Here is a 12,512-nt window from a genome sequence, read left to right as displayed (position 1 = left end):
TATTTCGGCCCACGGGGTTTTATTTCTTTTGCTATTTAAACAGAACATTATGTAGCCTAAGAGGAACTTTTTGATTCCATAAAATTATTCGAGATTTTCTCTCAATTATGGTGGATTCCAAAAACCCTTATTTTGATAGGTTTGTCGCTTGCAACCTGTTAGTTTATCTTCTAGGTTTAGCGCTTGCTAACCCTTGCTTCCGTATTGCGTCATATAATATGCAGAAACAACATAGAACAACGACGACACAAGAGACATTGACGACGCCGAGAGAGGATAGAACAACGACATGTACTAACCCACGATGGATCTAGGTTCATTTTGATCTTAGCTTGCAAGATGAGTTTTGATTTACATTTGGATGAATTTTGATTTGGATGAAGGTTTGGATGTTTCGATTTGGATTTGGATGAAGGTTTGGATGAATTTCGATCTGGATTTTGACTTAGGTCGTTTTCCAGAATTTTGATTTAAGAAGATGAATTGATGAAGGATTTAGTGGAACGACGAAGAAGAAGAAGAGGATTTGTGAAGAAGAAGAAGTGGAACACGTTTTCCTAATTCATTTATTCAATCCTTAACATAAATGGTTTTTTTAAATTTCAAAAATATAATTTTTGATTTTTTAAAATGTTTTTTAATTTTTTAAAATAAAATAATAGCCATATGGATGCCACATGTACAAGTTTGCACAGCCAACTAATGCCACGTATGCACAAATGTGACAAATCATCACAAAAGTGGGGCCAGAGACTATTTTAAAAAACAAAATATTTTGCAAGGACTTTTTCTACAATTTTTTTTACAGGGACTAAAACCAAAACGAGGAATATTTGCAGGGACTAAAACCATATTTTAGCATATCTATTAAATAATTTTAATACTATGGAAACCTCTAAGGTGTGGAGGAGTATTTAGAGGTTAAAAGTGGCAGGAGTGAAGTATTTTTTGTGGCTTCTTCAACATATTCAGGTTCTAGAATGTTTAAATTTAGCCTGAGCTTGAGATTTCAAGCATATTCAGCTTCATATGTAGATTCCAGCGTGGTTGTACACTTTTTGAACAATAAAATGGTTGAGAGGTTTGAGAGTATTGCAACATATTTTTCGATTACTTTAAATGGATTGAGAGGTTAGAATTTATCATTCGTATCGTGAGACAAACAAATGTGTGGATGGCTTGGCAATTGTGGTTTTAGCTGATAATATAGAAGTATTAAATCCTAGAATGATTATGTTGTAACAAATATAGAAGTATTTTCTTTTGGGCTTCTGCCTTCTTGTTATAAAAATAAACAAAGGGGGTATTTCCCTTCTCAATTTAAATTTTTTTTTTTGTGGTGGTTTCCATGGTGGTGCTCGTGGTGGATGGTGCTGATTCTTGTGGTGGTTAATGGTAGTTTTTGTGTGGTGGTGGTGGTGCTGGTTTTTGTGGTGGTGCTTGTGGTTATGTTTTTTGTGGGGTTTCTTCTACGAGTTTGCCGTTAATAGGGTTTTCAAATACTTAGACGGCGTAGCTTGTTTCAAGAATTGAGTTATCTGTTCATTGTGGTTTTGTGTTTTCTAGGTGGCGATTTACCTGTGCTTAACTGCGCTCAACTGTAGAAGAGAAGCAAAGTGCGGTTACACGGGGTTTTGGTAGGTTTGATGGTTATTTTAGAGGGGTTTTGCAACGGTTTGACACAAGATTTGTTTATGCTATTGCGCAGGCGTTTAGACTTTGGTCTTGGAGATGGCTTTTTGGTTTTGGTGCTTAGTTTTTATTGGTTTCGGAGGCCCTCACTGGAGGGTGTTTTTTGTTTGTTTGTAGAAGTTTGTATTTGATGTATAAGTGTTTGTTTGGATGTTCCGTATATATACGACACACTTTTCTTTTGTATGTTGCTATTTAAGTCTTCTAGGCAAGCATTCCTTGTGCTTGCTAAGATTCTTTGCATTTTGAATAAATTTCATTTTAACTTATTAAAAAAAAAGGGTTAATTATGTTTCTAGTCCCTATAAAATAGCGACCTTGTAAGTTTAGTCCCTACTTAATTTTAATAGCATTTTTAGTCCCTATAAAAAAAAATTACTTATAATTTCAGTCCCTGCTAAAACAAAGTTTGATTAATTATCCTTAAACTCTTAAATTTTTGAACGATTTTTTTGAGACAAGATTAGAACACTATGAAAGGTTCGTTTACTAAAATTTAGAATTTTCTGACATGAAATGAATTAAATATGAATTTTTTAAAACGACAAAAGTTAAAGATAAAAAGTAATAAAATCTGGATGTAGAAATCAAATTTTGCGATAATTTTTAGCGGACGAACTTTTAGTAATGTTCTAAACATGTCTGCAAAAAATTGTTCAAAAATTTAAGAGTTTAAGCATAAATTAAACAAATTTGAATTGAGTAGGGACTAATACTCAGTGCAGAAAAACAAAATTAGGGACTAAAAATGCTATTAAAATTAAGTAGGGACTAAACTTACAAGGTCGCTATTTTATAGGGACTAGAAACATAATTAACCCTAAAAAAAATTCTAAATATTATCTTTAGACTTTCCTAATTACAAAAACTAATGAGGAAAGAGAAAGGGGAAAAATTAAACAATGAGTAAGCCAAAATAAACAGGGATTGTGGTTTTATAGATGCAAACAATTTAGTTTATTTTTATTTATTTTTGAGAAATGTGCAACTATTGTGATAAAATGACCATAAAATAAATAAACATATTTCTTTTACGATGAATTCTTAGAAGAACCATAAATCTAACGCACAACGTCACTCTTTATTATGCAGAATTGAAGCTCTAAACAGCCTTTTTTTTAACATGAACTAGTTACAAACCCGTGCTTCGCACGAGTTGAATAACGTATCTTGTAAAAAAATTGTTCCAAAGAAAAAATGAACAAATTAATGAATATTGCACAAACTCGGATATTCTGAATAAATCACTTTTGCTGTATTTTTAAAAAACTTTGTTATAAAGGAGAAATGAGCAAATTAAGGGAAATAGCTGCATCTTTATAAGAAATTGCTGCCGTTCATAAATGTCAATATCAAACAAGCATATTACACAAATCTCAGCTATATGTACATTTCTAAAACATTTACCAAAGCATTATAAAAATTTGTTGTAGGAAAAGAGCATGTTCTATTTTGTTCAAGAGATTAGGAAAACAACATTATAATTAACATGATACTAATTGGAACCAATGAAGGAACCAACAATATGCACATTAATGTTACATAATAGTTAGGTTTATAAAGGAGACTGCAAAAGTCATAGACTAACCAAAAAGGGATTTTTGCCAATATTTACATCAGACAAAATGAAAAGAACAAATGACATCTCAAAGTCAAGATAGTTTACGATTACAGTCCAAAGCGATACGCCAAAATAGTAGAAGTTCAAATAGTTCAGCAGCAAAGATCTACTTTGGAACAACTCGAACGTGGAAGTTCTTCGGTGACTTTTCGAAATCAAAGATGAGCTTACCACCTTCTTTCATCACACGTTCTCTGCAGAAATTGAACCACTGCCCACCCAAGTATTTTTCATAGCTTGCTCTTTCGGCGGTAATGAGGCGACACTTATACTTTCTCTTTGTCTGGTCATCAATAAGAGTGATTATTTTGTACTTTTCTTTCAGAATTGTTCTTGACACCTCGTTTGGGAAATGCTAAACAGGGAAATAACTGCAATATTTTTTTTTTTTTTTTTGGTACAAAATAACTGCAATATTAGTCTAATACATATTAACATGGATAAGATGTATGCGAATATAGTTACATATAATTTATAAAATGAAGGTAGCGTAACTGATTTTAAGCTAAAGAAAATGTACCATGACTTCTAATTTATCTTCCTATAAAGTTTAGATAAATGCATGCATGTGGATTATATGTACCCCGTTGGCCAATTAACATTGTTGAAACAAATGGAAATTAAGCATCACTCCCGTATGTGCATCTATAGCTAGCACCATTTGACATTGATGTCTTCGAACATTTGGTGCAACTCTCATAATACCATCTAAACTGGTTAGGATTGAATTTAGTTGTTTTCCAAATAGTGATGCAATATGTCTACTAACACAAATTATGCACATGAAATAAAGAATAATGCAATATGTATTTTTAATTTGTGCGTAAAAAAACTCAAAGCATGTTTGTGCATAAAAAAAAAAAAAGCAGACCTTGACTAAGTTTATAAATTAGCAATTGGCCTAACTTAAGACAGATTGGAAAAATCGTTGTACGAAGTACATTGAGAAGAAGCCGAACTCTGACTTAAGTTCTGACTGAAGCTTTGACTCTGAGCTTGAGAAGTGTTAAGGTCACGACAACAATTCAAGAAACATGGTCAAAAAACAATCAAATAAGATTGTGAAATAATAAGTTACTCTAACACTGTATTGTGAAATCATAATGCAAACTTACTAAGTCTTAAACTTCTCAACAACCGGATGATGTAAGTTGATGAGCAGTCTCGAACCTGACCAATTGTTGCATATATTTGGGTTGCCATTGACTACAAAATGGAAGCAAAGAACTCAAGGTAAATAGATGGTTAATGGTAAAGCTAAGAAGTATTTTTCTCATAGTGTTACATCAACCATATTCCCACTGCATAAGGAAATACATCTTTCAGGTCATTATCAAACTTATACAAAATCCTATCATCTGATGCTGACAAATTAGAAAATAATACATTTTATCTTTCAACACAATGTTGTACACGGTTTCTTTCCAGTCCCAATTGACGTTGTCTTGACAATCTCACAAAGAAGCCCGATGATTTCTTAAAAAAATTACATCTATAAGAACATTATAATCAGAGAAAACACAAAAAAAAAAAAATTAAGGCACAAAATTATACCATATAAAACGTCAGTTTTGAATTTTCCATCTTGAATTTCCTGAAATGACTTAAAGCGAAATTCATGAGTAAGAACGTTGGTTAACTTGTCATGCTTCTGCACCTTTGTACCAGAACCAAAAACAACCTTAAAGGGATTAAATGCAATGTCATTATCAAACACATGACAATTATACAAAGTATAAATCTTGTTTTCCTCGATCAAAGCCTTTCAATGCTCCGATTCTCTATATCGAGTTATTACATGAACTCGATCACCCTAAATATGAGAAAGAAACCAAAAAATATAAATATATTAAAATGTACACTGATAAGTAACATTGATAACCCATAAAGGAAATTACAACAAATCTTAACTAACTCATCTAACTTTTGCATCATAAATAATGAGCTTCATATGTTGATTCTCATTACTACCAGTCACAATCCAAGAATCCAGCACTCCAAATCCTATTTTCCAAATGTTCAAATCATTTTTGAGATTCTTAATGTAGTCATAATCCCTTGACATTGAAAGTCCTATATAGAAACACAATAATACATCATTTAATTTTATTCCCTTTGTTCATTCTGATATTGAAAGAAGCTAACATATTTCTATGTGATCAATTTTTGTATCATCAAATCAACTTCATCTTAAATGCACAAATTTATGTATCATCAACTTTCTGGACCTCAATGATATGACCAAAACAAATTTACACAATCAATTTTTGTACGGCTCAATGATATAGGAAAGAATAAACCAAATATAAAAATTGTTACAGCTTTAGTCACAAAAACTAAAATAACCCACATGCATCAATTTTTTTAAACTACAGTACCAGAAGCTAAAATAACAATTGTGTCAAAACCTTACCATGAGCTAAAATTCAATCATCATGACCTCTATTATACTCCACATAACAAAGGAATATTTTTCTACAGCCATGCAACATAACAATTTCTGGTACATAATCCACTAACAAATGAAAAAAAAAACAAAAAAAAAACCTTTAAAATGCAGAATTGTGAAAAAAGGAAGAAAACCACCTATGATGAAGCAAAAACTAAAAGAGTGTCGAAAAATGAACCCCTCAAGCCATAAAAATCAATCAACTCAAGTCATGCATGGTCTCAGAACATGAAGAAAAAAAAAGGAATAAAATGACCTCTTATGAAGAAGAAAGTGAAACAATGTTCCCAGCTGAACTTAGATACCGTTTGGCCAAGATTTTTGACGGTTTAAAACTTACTTCAAAACAAAGTTAAAATAAAGGTCTTTAAGAAAGAATCTAAAGTTGTTTGGTTTCTTTATTTTTTTAGTTTTAAAGCTATTTTTAAGTTAAATGTTGTTTGGCAAAATATTGTACAAACTTTAATTTTTTGTTATGGTGTCCGGGGTTCGAACCCCGGACTTGGCATATATTTATGCATTGTTCCTATCAATTGAGCTAAGCTCACAAGGACAAAACTTTGAATTTATTATGAATTAACATAATAAATAAAAAATGTTTAAAATATTTTCTGAAGGCTAAAAATGTTAAAAAATAAATGTTTTTTTTTTACAAATACTATATTTACTCAATAACGTTTATTTTGTGTAACATGAATACAAATTTGTACCATCATATAAATGACTTGTTAAATATTTGAATAGGAGAAACAATTTAAGGAGTCTGAAATAATAACATAAATAATATCAAAATAGTTGGTTTTTTCTATTTCAATTATACTCTATAACAAAAAAAAAAATTTGACATTACTCTATAACAATTTTTGTTTATAAGAATACCATATTTTTGCTGTTTTTCAAAAATATAAGAATTTATATTATATGATATTATATTTGTTTCAAAAATATAAGAATTTATATTATATGATATTATATTTGTTACATTGTTGGTGTCATTGAAACAGATATGTTTAGTTTTGTTAATAAGAAAAAGATATGAATAGTTTGTTACAATATAAAGATGCAATATATTTATACATATATATATATATATATATATATATATATATATATATTATAAGTATAATTTTTTTAGGCATCTATACATTTTTTTGAAGAAAAGATATCTACAATTTTACTTTTAATTAAAATAAAAATTTTATAAAAATAATCATACGCATTATGCAACTCCAAAAAAACAGACACACATAAAGTATTACTCTAAACGTTAATGTGTGTTGTCTGTATTAGCGAGGTTGAAGAAAGAAAATAAAAATATTTGGTATCATTAAATGACAGCGTAAATAAAAATATTTGTGTGGTCGTGATGATTAAACGATATTGAAATTAAATATATAAGTGATAAAAAGATAATCAAATTCCTTTGAAAAAAAAGTAATAAAATTAAATGGAACCTCCTTAAAAAAAATTAAATGAAACGGTTCAAATAAAAATTAAATGGAAGATAAAAACATATTGAAATATAATATTAAAAAATAAAATAAAAGGTTCCCAACGTGAATTGAAGAGAGATGCTTGTGAAATAAATTGTCGAGAAGTAGTTTTTTGAAGTAGCATTCAACAACTTCTGGCCAAAGCTCATTCCATTCAATTTTAAGAATTAAAAAAAGTACCCTTTTTAGTAAGTACTTAATTGATATTGTATTTGACCTAACCTCTCCTCAAAAATGTAGAGAAGTTGAAAAAAACGGGTCAAACGATATCTTAATCTTCCACAACGGCAGTGTAGAAGCAACTGAATTTGGGAGAAAATTGGAAAATAGTTAAAAATAAAAAAATTGGAAAATAGTTAGAAGTTTTTAAAATATAAAAATTGGAAAATAGTTAAAAAAAATCGGTGAGGTGGCACTCAACCAAGCAACACTAAAAAAAATTATATGCATTAGCGTAACAAAAAAAGAGACAGACGGACATAAAATATTACTCTAAACGTTAATGTGTGCGTGTATATATTCACGAGGTTGAAGAAAGGAAATAAAAATATTTGGTATCATTAAATGACTGCGGGAATAAAAATATTTGTGAGGTTGTGATAATTAAACAATATTGAAATTAAATATATAAGTGATAAAAAGATATTAAAATTCCTTTGAAAAAAAGATAATAAAATTAAATGGAACCTCCTTAAAAAATTAAATGGAACGGTTAAAAAAAAGTTAAATGGGAGGAAAAAAAATATTGAAATATAATAATAAAAAATAAAAGAAAAGGTTCCTAGCGTGAAATAGTGCTTGTGAAATAAATTGTCGAGACATAGTTTTTTAAAATAACATTCAACTTTTGATTAAACCAAAGCTTATTCCATTCAATTTTATGCATTCAAAAAAAGTATTTGTTTTTAGTAAGTACTTAATTGATATTGTGTTTGGCCTAACTTCTCCTTAAAAATGTAGAGAAGTTGGAAAAAAGCCGGGTCAAACGATACATTAATTTTTTTTTTTTGGTGGTGGTCGGGATTCGAACTCCGAACCTTGCATATATTATGCATTGTCCATATCAACTGAGCTAAGCTCATGAGGACAGACGATACATTAATCTCCTACAACGGCAATGTAGAAGCAACTGAATTTAAGATTATTTTTATTCTTATAAAATAAATATAAAATATAAAATAAAATAATTTAAAATAAAATAATAGAAATACACAATAATGAGGTGGCACTCAACCACCCTCAATAATTAGAAGATTACCAAAATGCCCTTCATAAGGGCAAAATGGTAAAATTAGTAGGATTAATATTTAATAGATAGTAAATAGAAGTGGAAACTAAGTTCTTCATTTTTTATTACAAGAGCAAACGTCAAAACCATTTCAAGGCTCCATAAGTGGATGAATAGAGTTCAATTGGTACTATCTTATAAATAATCCGTTTATAATCCACTAAAACCAATAATTTTTGTTTACAATAAAGAAATGACCCTTTGTATTCTCCTTTTAAGAGAAAATGATTTCTTTAGACATAATTATTAAAGATATCTTGATATTTTGTGGGGTTTGAAAGAAAATATGATATGACTAAGTTAAAGATATGTAGATATATCCAAAATGAAGAAAGAAGAAAACAATATAATCATAATGTCTTTATTATACTACCAACATTTTAGATTACAAAGCCATTATTGCAAGGTTCTTAAAATTAAAAAAGAAAATAAAAAAAATACAATTACTAGAAGGAATTTTTTTTTTGACAAATTTGCTGGGAAGGAGATAAATTAAAAAAACTATTTGACTAATATGGAATATTCTAAAATAATTTTTTTTAAGGGAGAAAAACAAGTTATGTTGCATAACTGTTTCGCTTGTGTATGTAGTCATATATACATTGGTCATTAATACACTTCATCGCAAAAATTGTTGATTCACTTTTTGGACAATCTGCATCTGTTTTGCATTTAATATATACTGTAACGAAAAAAGATAATTAAAAATAATCTTAACAAAACAAAATAAAATATTGTGGACGAACAACAAGTAAAGAAGGAAAATTGGAAAGTATCAAAAAATAGCTTACCGGCTTCGTTCTTTGCAATAAAAAATAGAGAAACAAATAAAATTAAGGTGTACATAAACTTGAGAGTTTTATCCATATTTTTCTCTCTTTCAGGTAACAAATAGCCAATAATTTGATCACTTTATAATGTTAAAAAGCATGTTATACTTGAATATTTTAGCTTTTAGGGAGTTGTAGAAAGCACTTCTTAAAACTAATATTATTATTGTTATTATTTTTATTTATATTATTAAATGTCACTTTAGCACACCTATTAAAAGGGTAACATAAAAATAATTAATCATTATAATTAACTTTTTAACCTTTGATAAAAGAAAAGGGAAATTTAAAAATAAATAGTTTTTTTTTTTGTTACAATTTAAAAATAAATAGTTGGAACATGGCAAAGTTATTACTACAAATAATACTCAAACGGTGTGACAATATAGTCATGCACAAGTTGAATGTAGCTTAGGATGTTCTCTTTTTTTAAATAATTTTTATCATGTGCAATAAGTGTAAAATTTTGTGGTTTTATGATTTGTTGAACATTCTCATTCCCATAAGTTCATTGATCCACACTTTTAATAAAATAATATAGGGTTAATTAAGTTTTTAGTCCCCGTAAATATTCAGAATTTTGTTTTTATTCCTTATAAAATAAAATCGCACTTTTTAGTTCCTATAAAATTTTCCATCAGCATTTTTAGTCACTATAAAATTTTTCTATCAGCATTTTAGTCCCTGTAAAAAATTTCCATCAACATTTTTGGTCCCTAAAATGCTTAAGGAAAATGTTACAGGGACTAAAAAGTGTGATTTTATTTTGTAGGGACTAAAAACAAAACTGTGAATATTTATAGGGACTAAAAACTTAATTAACCCAATAATATATTAGGATTTATGAACATTAAAAAAAAATGTTAACGAGTGATTCCGAAACATTTTTGCAACATTCTTTAAGTACTTAAATAGGTGCTCCGTGTTGTTTACCGAATCGTCTAAGCATACAACTAGAATAACTCTTGTAGATTTATCAAGATCTGGCTAACTATTACTTGAATTGAGTATTCTTTCATCTGCCTAACCAAGAATGAAATAGTATTATATATTCTTTGCCTCTCGAGGCCTTATTGAGTATTATTTTCTCTTCCTCTTCAATATCCAACAAGTATTATTTGGATGTATCTCCAGGCATTAACAGCCCACATTTTCCCTCTTCTTGAATTATTCCATTCAGAATGCATTATTATAACTATTATTGAATACTATATACATATTGTATTTTCTAGCTTTTAGATTTTAAAAGCATTGAAGTAACATGAGCTATAAGAGGGGAATAAGAAGAATTAGTAATAGAAATTAGTGGCCTAGCCTAATTTATTTATGACCATGGATTAAAAGTATGACCCATGAGAAATTTCCACACTCAAGCAAGAGAATTAGAGTAAAACACCTAGTTATATGATGAGTCAATAATTAGAGTTTTTAATATAATATTTGAGTCCGTTTTATTTAGATTTGATTCCGTTTTATTTAATATTATTTTCTTTTTAGAACTATTTTACTTCAATTGCAAGTTATTTAATTTCAGGAACAAATAATTGAAAGATTGAGTCTTGGAGCAAAAGAAAGAGGATTTGGAGCTGATTCGGGTCAAAAATACGAAGATTGAAGACAGAAATACAATTTCCGCAAGTCAGAAGCTTGGCACGGCCCGTGCCACCAGCCACACGGCCGTGCCACCTCCCAGACACTCTTTTGCTGCTTTTGCTTAAAAGACAAGCTGCCTATTAGTTTACTTCTGACCTAAAAGTCCATGGTTTCTTGTGGAACATTCTAGTGATGTATTGCTTAGGATTTAAGTCATTGTAAACTATAAACAGAGTAGCTATCTATCATAACAATTCATCTTTTGTTCTCTGAAATAATAAGTGACAATTGTTTCTTTGAATAAAAGTTCACCTTTATTTTATGTTCTTCTTCTTCTCTTCTATGTCTACAATGAACGAGACTTCTCTTCTATGTCTACAATGAACGTGAGTGAGTAGACTCTTCTTGTCTTGGGATTGTTGGGTAAGTCTAAATGACATAACCCTAATGGAACCAAGCTTTGAACCCTAATTTTATTTAAATCTACCTTCTAATCTAATTTCACCGTTGTTATAATGAATTAACAAATATCAAACTCATGAAGCGAAAGTGGAGGGTTAGTATTTGTTAATTCATCATCTCAAATATCAATTCATAAAGCTAAAGTGGAGTTTTGATATTGGAACAAGTGAAATTAGACAAGGATTGCGAAACATAAGAATAGTCTAGCAAACCTTGAGACAAATAAAGTTTCGTTCTTCAAGGATTCCAAAGGCAATCAACCATGAGAATAGGCGTGGTTGCTAGAGGAACACACTCCCTGAAACCGAAAGGAGATGTGATAGGCTTAAAAGAAACTTGTCTTTAGAAAGTAAATCCAATATAAAATTTTGGTTTAGAGTTTGTTTGTGAAGAGCTTGTTATTTAGATGAACCAATAATTCCAAGGCACTTTTATTTTTATTATTTTCTTTTAATTAAAAATCCAAACTTTATAACTCAAAACTCTTTTCTAATCATTGTTGAAAGTTAATTGAATTCATAACTCCCTGTCGGAATGATACTCTTTTATTACTACTTCGGTAAACCGTGCACTTGCGGATTTATCTCATCATTATACTTCCGTTTAGTAAGGGAAATAGAGTCAAAACACTTTTCACCTCTTTGAAGGGAAGACAATAAAGAAAAAGAAAATAGAGAGAGGGGAGAAGCAAGAAAACAGAAACACATTCTCCTTATAATGTATATCGATCTCGAACTTTGAAATCTACCAAATTCACCATTAAAATCATCATCATTCCTCATTAAATTAGCAAAAGTACAAGGAGAAGGAAAAGAGTCAAAGAAGACTAAATGAATAGAAAATGACGACGAGGATAAAATCTACAAGGGAGGGGAGAGGGCATCGAAGAAGTAGATAGTTCATCATCAACACCATCTCCATATTCAAATAAACGTGGGATGCCTTTTTCTCTCTCCATATGCATCAGTGTAAGGTGATATTAGAATGACGATTATTTTTCTATACTACTACAACAACAATCAAGTCTCATCCCACTATGTGGAATCGGCTGCATGAATCAAATTACAACGTAGTGTTCTGTTAT

General features: G+C 29.6%; 3 long non-coding RNA genes across 3 annotated transcripts; 1 reads left to right on the top strand and 2 right to left on the bottom strand.

Annotated features, from left to right (window-relative positions):
- Nucleotides 1–3,271: 3,271 nt before the first annotated feature.
- LOC146922636 (uncharacterized) lies at nt 3,272–4,809 on the bottom strand. Its single transcript, XR_015010862.1, has 3 exons — nt 4,700–4,809; nt 4,429–4,519; nt 3,272–3,668 (listed from the first exon to the last, which is right to left on the bottom strand). It is a non-coding gene; the product is annotated as an uncharacterized LOC146922636 (long non-coding RNA).
- Nucleotides 4,810–8,890: 4,081 nt separating this feature from the next.
- Nucleotides 8,891–9,523, bottom strand: LOC146922635 (uncharacterized). The gene is made up of 2 exons (XR_015010863.1): nt 9,335–9,523; nt 8,891–9,225 (listed from the first exon to the last, which is right to left on the bottom strand). It is a non-coding gene; the product is annotated as an uncharacterized LOC146922635 (long non-coding RNA).
- Nucleotides 9,524–9,599: 76 nt separating this feature from the next.
- LOC146922634 (uncharacterized) lies at nt 9,600–11,288 on the top strand. The gene is made up of 2 exons (XR_015012541.1): nt 9,600–9,748; nt 10,908–11,288. It is a non-coding gene; the product is annotated as an uncharacterized LOC146922634 (long non-coding RNA).
- Nucleotides 11,289–12,512: the final 1,224 nt, after the last annotated feature.

This window comes from Medicago sativa, chromosome 5 (assembly GCF_051527215.1).
Source record: "Medicago sativa cultivar Bolivia chromosome 5, Bolivia_mono, whole genome shotgun sequence".
Lineage (NCBI taxonomy): Eukaryota > Viridiplantae > Streptophyta > Magnoliopsida > Fabales > Fabaceae > Medicago > Medicago sativa.
Note: the sequence above shows the minus strand (reverse complement) of the source record. Positions and strands in the feature narration are given on the sequence as shown.